Source organism: Sander vitreus, unplaced genomic scaffold (assembly GCF_031162955.1).
Source record: "Sander vitreus isolate 19-12246 unplaced genomic scaffold, sanVit1 ctg411_0, whole genome shotgun sequence".
Lineage (NCBI taxonomy): Eukaryota > Metazoa > Chordata > Actinopteri > Perciformes > Percidae > Sander > Sander vitreus.
In genome coordinates, this window is record NW_027595534.1 from 21,740 (window position 1) to 29,751 (window position 8,012).

General features: G+C 40.4%; 1 long non-coding RNA gene and 1 pseudogene across 2 annotated transcripts; both read right to left on the reverse strand.

The window, feature by feature from the left end:
* Positions 1–237: 237 nt before the first annotated feature.
* LOC144514017 (H-2 class II histocompatibility antigen, E-S beta chain-like) lies at positions 238–3,890 on the reverse strand (annotated as a pseudogene). The gene is made up of 6 exons (XR_013501237.1): positions 3,780–3,890; positions 3,188–3,463; positions 2,095–2,308; positions 1,917–1,984; positions 1,032–1,145; positions 238–763 (listed from the first exon to the last, which is right to left on the reverse strand). The product of XR_013501237.1 is annotated as an H-2 class II histocompatibility antigen, E-S beta chain-like (transcript).
* A 3,016-nt stretch (positions 3,891–6,906) lies between these two features.
* On the reverse strand, positions 6,907–7,809 carry LOC144514018 (uncharacterized). The gene is made up of 3 exons (XR_013501238.1): positions 7,699–7,809; positions 7,549–7,614; positions 6,907–7,206 (listed from the first exon to the last, which is right to left on the reverse strand). It is a non-coding gene; the product is annotated as an uncharacterized LOC144514018 (long non-coding RNA).
* Positions 7,810–8,012: the final 203 nt, after the last annotated feature.

Genomic DNA, 8,012 nt, shown 5'->3' on the forward strand with positions numbered 1-8,012 from the left:
AAAGCACCACTTTAAATCTTGTTTCCCAGAAATGTTGTGATACGTTTCTTAGAGATGAATCATTCAGCATGAAAAAGACTAAAGGACTGAATCCATCTTAGTGAAGTGATGGACTCAGAGGGAGCAGCCGTAACATATTTCATCTGTTGGGGAATAACTTGTTATGAGACATGGATCTTTAGCCATGAAATACTTCCAGTTCATCATCTGATCAATGAATCCACAGTGAGTCACAGAGTCTTCTGATCACTTTATTAGGGTTAGAAAATGTTCCACTCCAGTAAAAATATATAAATCTAACAATCACACAACCTGCCAGCCCCCAAATCATTCACAGAACTGGATTCTATTTGATTTAAACACCAGAGTTATTACGTTTATGGATATAAGTGGCTGAAAAATATTGATTTCACACAGTAAAGAATCATATCACATGTAGATGAAGCAGAGTTCAGATCCAGCTGAGATACCAGACTAAACCTGGTCCAGGACTGTCAGAGTAACACCACAGTCCTGGATCAGGGTTCAGACCTGGTCCAGGACCGTCAGAGTAACACCACAGTCCTGGATCAGGTTCAGACCAGCTGAGTATCAGAGTCCAGATCATCAGAGAATCAGGAGTTGAGTCGGTCCAGCACCGACAGTCTGCTGAGCTGAAACACACGAAGCAGGTTGAAGCAGCAGCTGCTTTTTATTCCATCTGACAAACAGCTACAGGACCAGAACCAGGTCCAGAATCAGCTACTGGGAACCAGAATCCGTCCTGGATTAAAGAGAAGAGACAACACATCCAGACATTAGTCCTTAAAACTGATCTGGTCTGAAACTAAACCAAATAAAAAGGTTATTTTAGAGAAGAACTTTTAGAGACTTTTCAGAAGGAGTAGTAAAGATAATCAGGGTTCAGACTCTGGACCTGGTCTGAGACTCTGGCCCTGGTCTGGAACTCCTCTGAGACTGGAACTATTGTGAAACTGGTCTAATGTTCTGTAAAGAGGTCTGAACTAATCTACAGCGAGCAGTGTTCTGACCTCGGGCCTTCCTCTTGTAGTAGATGAATCCAGCCAGAGATAAGACCAGACCCAGGATCAGTCCTGAGGCTCCGATGGCAAGCTTGTTCCTCTCAGACTCAGGCATGGACGGGTCTGAGGACAGACAGGGAGAGAGACAGACAGGTCAGGAGACAGACAGACAGGTCAGGAGACAGACAGACAGGGAGAGAGACAGACAGGTCAGGAGACAGACAGGGAGAGACAGGGAGAGAGACAGACAGGTCAGGAGACAGACAGACAGGGGGAGAGAGAGAGAGTCAGACAGGTCAGGAGACAGACAGGGAGAGACAGGGAGAGAGAGAGACAGACAGGTCAGGAGACAGACAGACAGGGAGAGAGAGACAGACAGGACAGGAGACAGAGAGACAGGTCAGGAGACAGACAGACAGGGAGAGAGAGACAGACAGGTCAGGAGACAGACAGACAGGGAGAGGAGACAGACAGACAGGGAGAGAGACAGACAGGTCAGGAGACAGACAGACAGGGAGAGAGAGACAGACAGGTCAGGAGACAGACAGACAGGGAGAGAGACAGACAGGTAGAGAGAGAGTCAGACAGGTAGAGAGACAAACAGGTAGAGAGAGAGACAGACAGGGAAAGAGAGACAGACAGGGAAAGAGAGACAGACAGGTAGAGAGAGACAGGGAGGGAGTCAGACAGGTCAGCAGACAGACAGACAGGGAGAGAGACAGACAGACAGGGAGAGAGAGAGAGTCAGACAGGTCAGGAGACAGACAGGAAGAGAGAGATACAGGTAGAGAGTCAGACAGACAGATATAGAGATAGTCAGACAGGGAGAGAGACAAACAGGTAGAGAGAGACAGGGAGGGAGTCAGACAGGTAGAGAGACAGACAGGTCTTTACCCCAGTCAGTGATCAGAGGCTCTCTCAGGCTGGCGTGTTCCACCATACAGGAGATCTTCTCTCCAGACCTGCTGACACAAACCAGCACATCAGAGATTCTGTCTCTTACTGAGAATACTGGACCTGGACCTGGACCAGAACCTGGACCTGGACCTAACTGGACCTGGAGGTGACTCACCTGGGCGTGTACTCCAGGTGAGAGTGGATCTGGTAGTACCAATCACCGTCTGCCAGCTCATCAGTGGAAGTGACATCAGAGGTGACTTCCTGTCCGTCTCTGGTCCAGCTCACTCTGATCTGTTTGGGGTAGAAGTCGTAGACGCTGCAGACCAACATGGCTGAATGTTTACCACCAGGGGACGCCGTAGAGCTCAGTCTGACATACGGCTCAGCTGAAACACACAAAACATGTCCATCACATTATTTATTACGTCCCTTCATTAAATGTCCTTCCACTCGGCCGACAACCCTTCAGAAACCAGAGCAGTGAAATGGTGTCCTCTGATTGGTGCCTTTCAGTTATGTCCCGCCCACTGGTTTTGATGGTTGACTGACAGATTTCCCAGGAGCATTCTGGGAGAATCCACCATTATAAAAACTGCCATTAACAGCAGAAATGAGATGAAATCAGGAGATTAAATACATGTTGAAACATACTGAACATTATTATTTAGAGCAGTTTTCAGTTTGGCAGTAAATCATTTATAACAGGAACATGACTTTATATTATTTTAAATGTTATTAAGTCAGACATCACCCAATAACGTTTGAATATGAGTGAATGATCATAAACTAATAACGTGTGAAAGTAAATCTAGAGTCTAAAATCAAACTCTGATGTTTAAATATAACACCAGTCATAATAATATTACTGTTGTCAGTAGAGTTCATAAAGAATAATCACTATAATCATTATAATCATTATAATATTAATATGTATTATCAGTGGCTGCAGTACCAGGGCTCCACCAGCAGGTGGTGCTTTGATTTCAACAGCACAATCATTCATTAAATATTAACTTATTACACCAGATTATAGTTTAATGTTTATTTTAAATGATGTGTAATAATGAAATATTCATGAAGCCAACTGGTTCAGAATAACTTCACCATCTCATTTCCTGCTGAAAGTTTAAATAAATCTGATTATTATGAACTAGCAGTCAGATGAATCAGTAGATGAGTTGATGATGATTCAGTGAATTAATAAATCAGATGATGATGATGATGATGATGATGATGATGATGATGTTACAGAAACATTAACTCACCTGATTTAGTCAGAGCATTCTGGTAGTCAGATATCAATGTTGTGTTTGCAGTATCTCTCCTTCTCAGCTCTCCTCTGAGCCAGTTCTGAAGGATCATTGTTCCAACGTTCTGCGTTCTTCACTCCCAGACTCAGTGTATCCAACATACTTCCCCAAACTGCTGCTGAACCTGACATAACTCTAACTTGTTGTAGTACATTGAGTAGATGTACTCGATGTCCTTCAGATCAGAGGAGTTGAACACACAACGGCCCAGATCATAACTCCGAAATCCATCTAAAGAAGAACAAATCAATTTGAACCTCAGTGATTAATCAGAGTATTGATCAGTGATCAGAGTATTGATCCTACCTGCTGTGTAGAGGCTGATGAAGTATTAACAGTATAAAGTGTGTATTGATCAGTGATCAGAGTATTGATCAGTGATCAGAGTATTGATCCTACCTGCTGTGTAGAGGCTGATGAAGTATTAACAGTATAAAGTGGGTATTGATCAGTGATCAGAGTATTGATCTTACCTGCTGTGTAGAGGCTGATGAAGTATTAACAGTGTAAAGTGTGTACTGATCAGTGATCAGAGTATTGATCCTACCTGCTGTGTAGAGGCTGATGAAGAGCAGGGAGACGCTGAGAAAGGATGAAGCCATGTTCCTCTGTTCTCTTAACAAACACTGACTCAGTCTCACTGAGAGCTGCTCTAAAAACCAGAGGACATGATCACATGACCTGCAGCATCCAATCCTATCCAAGCATCACCTGTTACCAGGCAGACAGCTCAGACTACAGGCTGCTGATGGACCATAAACACACTCAACACTGGCACACTGGACACTAAAGAAGGGCTGATCACGATTATTATTATTATTATTATTATTATTATTATTATTATTATTATGATTCTGAAGCCTTTAATATTGAGTTTCTGATAATACAGTCAGCTCTGTTGAAATGTCAACATGATTACTAGAACTACTCATCGTACACAGAGGTGTAAGATAACAAAATAAATGTACTCCCGTTACTGTAGGCCTATTTAGTAGTTTTGTATTTTTCAAGTGGTTTTTTAAAATCAGTATTTTAAAATGTACTTGGTTACGTTTTTGAGTGAAGTATTGTATTACAAATCCGTTACTGAGTAAAAAAATCGCGCCCGGAACCACCACACCAGACCTTTTTTGGACGAACGTAAGCAGGTTCTTCTTCTCTGGTTGTAAGTCGCAATTAAAAAGAAGTAGAAGAAGAACTGCAACGTGTTGGTCGGACCCATAGAACTGTTTAGGAGCATCAGAGAGAAGTGCAGGCATTTAAGTGGCACCTCAATCCGCGTTGCTATTTGGAGTGGAAGATAACGGCCGTTAAGGCACCGGGTACCGTATTAGCACTGAGTCAGGGACCCCCAAATAAAAACTCTTCAGATCTACACGATTCACGTGGATGACATTTTCCCATTCAAAATGACGATTTTCGCCGAAAAGCGACTAGTTTGCAGGTGTGCGTGTGCTGGAGTGCGGAGCCCAGCCCTGTAGGTACAACGTATGTAGGAGACTGACGAAATGAATTCACATACATCTAATTAGCTCATACAGGCTGCTTAGGTGTGTAGAAGCTAACTGCTAGTCTGGGCTGGGAACGTTAGGGTCTAACCCATTTATGGAGTCAGAACACGTGATTTGGCCTTGATCTGCGTACATTTTCAGTATTTCTTTGGTAATTTCCCTTGTACTTGAGTAATATTTCATCAAAGTATTGGTAGTTTTACTTGAGTATAATATTGAGTACTTTTTCCACCTCTGATTGTACGTTATATGGACATGATGTTGATAATTGTTGTTGACTGAGATATTACATCTCAACAAGTGCAGTGCTCTTTACATAATTATGTTTAACGAGATGATGATGTTTACATCACAATTATTTCACTATTATTCAGAAACAGCTGCAGACCCGATAAGAAGGAGAAACACAGCTACTTCTAAACATTATCAAAGACTTTATCAAAGAGGTTTTTGGATATGAGCACACATCGCTATGCCGACCTTTTCAAGAAGTTAAAAGGAATGAAAGAGGGGACTCCTGTGTTCACGCGGTCCAACAAGTCCTCCGCTGGTAAACTTTGAAAGAATCCTGTTTTGCACGGGCTGCATGTAAACGTGAATATTAGAGGAATATTCACTTTCATTAGCCGTCTAAACAGTTTAGTCGGAATATCGTCTTTTTTCGGAATAAGGGCAAAAAGCGGAATATTATGTGCATGTAAACGTACTGACTGAGAGCTGCTCTAAAAACCAGAGGACATGATCACATGACCTGCAGCATCCAATCCTATCCAAGCATCACCTGTTACCAGGCAGACAGCTCAGACTACAGGCTGCTGATGGACCTTAAACACACTCAACACTGGCACACTGGACACTAAAGAAGGGCTGATCAAGATGATTATGATTATGATTATGATTATTATTATTATGATTATTATTATTATTATTATTATGATTCTGAAGCCTTTAATATTGAGTTTCTGATAATACAGTCAGCTCTGTTGAAATATCAACATAATTACTAGAACTACTCATCGTACGTTATATGGATGTTGATCATTGTTGTTGACTTAGATATTACATCTCAACAACATTTAGGCCAACATGATGTTGATCATTGTTTGGTAGCACTTTATAATAACTATCCATAACTGATCATTTGTTAAGCATTAGTTACCTATTAGTTAATGGTTTGTTCATAGTAAAATAATCTAAAACAATACATTTAAGTACATGATTTATACTTAATAGATAATGAAACAACCATTTATAAATGAAATCATTTCCCCATTATAAACCAGTTATAAACTATTACTAACTGCGTTGTTCATCATTTGTAAAGCATTGCTCCTGTTAACTCTCATAATAAAGCATTAGTAGACACACTCATAACTGGTTTGTTCATAGTGAATAAAGCTCTCAATAATGTTTATAAATAGAAGTTTGACACTTAATAAGTATTGCAAAAACCATTGGTACTTTAAATAATGTTCCCTTTATAAACTATCTACAAACTATTAGTAATGTCTCTGTTTATCATTTGTAAATCATATTTCCTACATCCATTGTAATCAGTAAAGTATTAGTAAACACAGCTAGCAGATGGTTGGTCTGTAGTAAGCTCATGAAAAACGTTCATCAGTTGATGTTTTAATACTTCATAAATGATGCATTAACCATGTGTAAATGAAGTCTTCTTACCATTATTAACGAGGTACTCAGGAACGTAAAAGGTCGGTTAAAACTGGGAAGTTAATGATTAACAGACTCTCTACACCTACATTTGTTCATGTCTTAAATAAAATGTTATGATTTAGAAAAAGGCCTAAACTAACAGCTGGGGTGTTAACACATCTGTTACAAATACTTACCAATAATGTACTCCATGATTAACTCATGAGTTACTGCTGGTTAGTTGACTACATGGTGTGATCTAAAGTGAGGACTTACTATGCTTTACAAAGCATTTATAAATGAGCTGCTAAGGCTAGCAGCTACAACAGAAACAAGTAAAAACAGTGTTTATAAACCTTATTACGATGTAGTAAGAATGTACATTCATGAAATAGCTCGTAGTAGTGTTATTTAGTTGATATCAGGGTGACTTTGGACCAGAACCAGAAGAAAACGAGATTAAGAGCCAGAGAATTGAACATCAATAAAGAGACGAGGAAACCAGGATAAAGTTTGAGAAGTGTGTTAATATACACAGAAACATGGCATACACATATACAGATAAAACACAGGTATGAAAAATAACAACTAAAATAATAAAGTGAGCACATAACAGAAACCCTTTTCAGTTCTATGAGCTCAATTGTTCTTTGATGACAAGAGTTCAGAGATGTTCAACGTTGGGGCCCATATGAGTTTGGTTTCTGTTGGTCCTACCACCATGAAGAAGGAGTCCAGGGCAACAGGTCTAAGTTCAGAGTCTGGATCCTGTAGCTCGCCACCCAGACATGTGCTTATTTATCCTCCCTGCACCGGTAACAGTAGAAAGAATGCACTAAACATTAGCCTCTTTAAAGTTACTTCACCATAAACTCCAGTTAAACAATTAAACTCACAACTTGTCCTAACATTCATTCAACAAAATACCCACAGCTAGCAATAGTGTTGAAAAGCAACATTACTTTCCATAACCAATAGATAGAATCATTAGCCTTTTGGGGCTAATTACCCTATTAGCATATGAACACAGCACCTTAGCTAACCCGTTAGCTTTGAACTATTAGCACCGTTCTCTTAATACATCCATGATTAGCCCCGATTAGCATCGATGCTAGCGAACTCAAGGCCTAGTGCTAAGGAATGACTCACCATTTTAATGGAGTTCACTGCCTTTAACTCCGTGACGACAGTGGGATCAGGAACAGCTCTTTCGTTCTATTAACAACAAGGAATAGCCAGCATTAGATACTATATAGTATGTAGAACTGATTTAATCCACTAAATGCCTTCTTCTCTTACCGAGTGAATAACAGCAGCTTTATACGACGTTCCGATGTAGCGCCAAAAGGGACGTGAGGGGACGTAAATCTAGCGATCTAACGTAGCCTAGATGATAGCTGATTGGTCAGCTCACGGACCCAAGTTCACCCATTGGCTTATTTACAAGCCCATCAAACAGAATGTAGTGGAGTAACTAAAGTAACTAGTAACTAAAGTAACAAGTAACTAAAGCTGGCACAGATGAATGTAGCGGAGTAACTAGTAACTAAAGTAACTAGTAACTAAAGCTGGAACAGATGAATGTAGTGGAGTAACTAAAGTAACTAGTAACT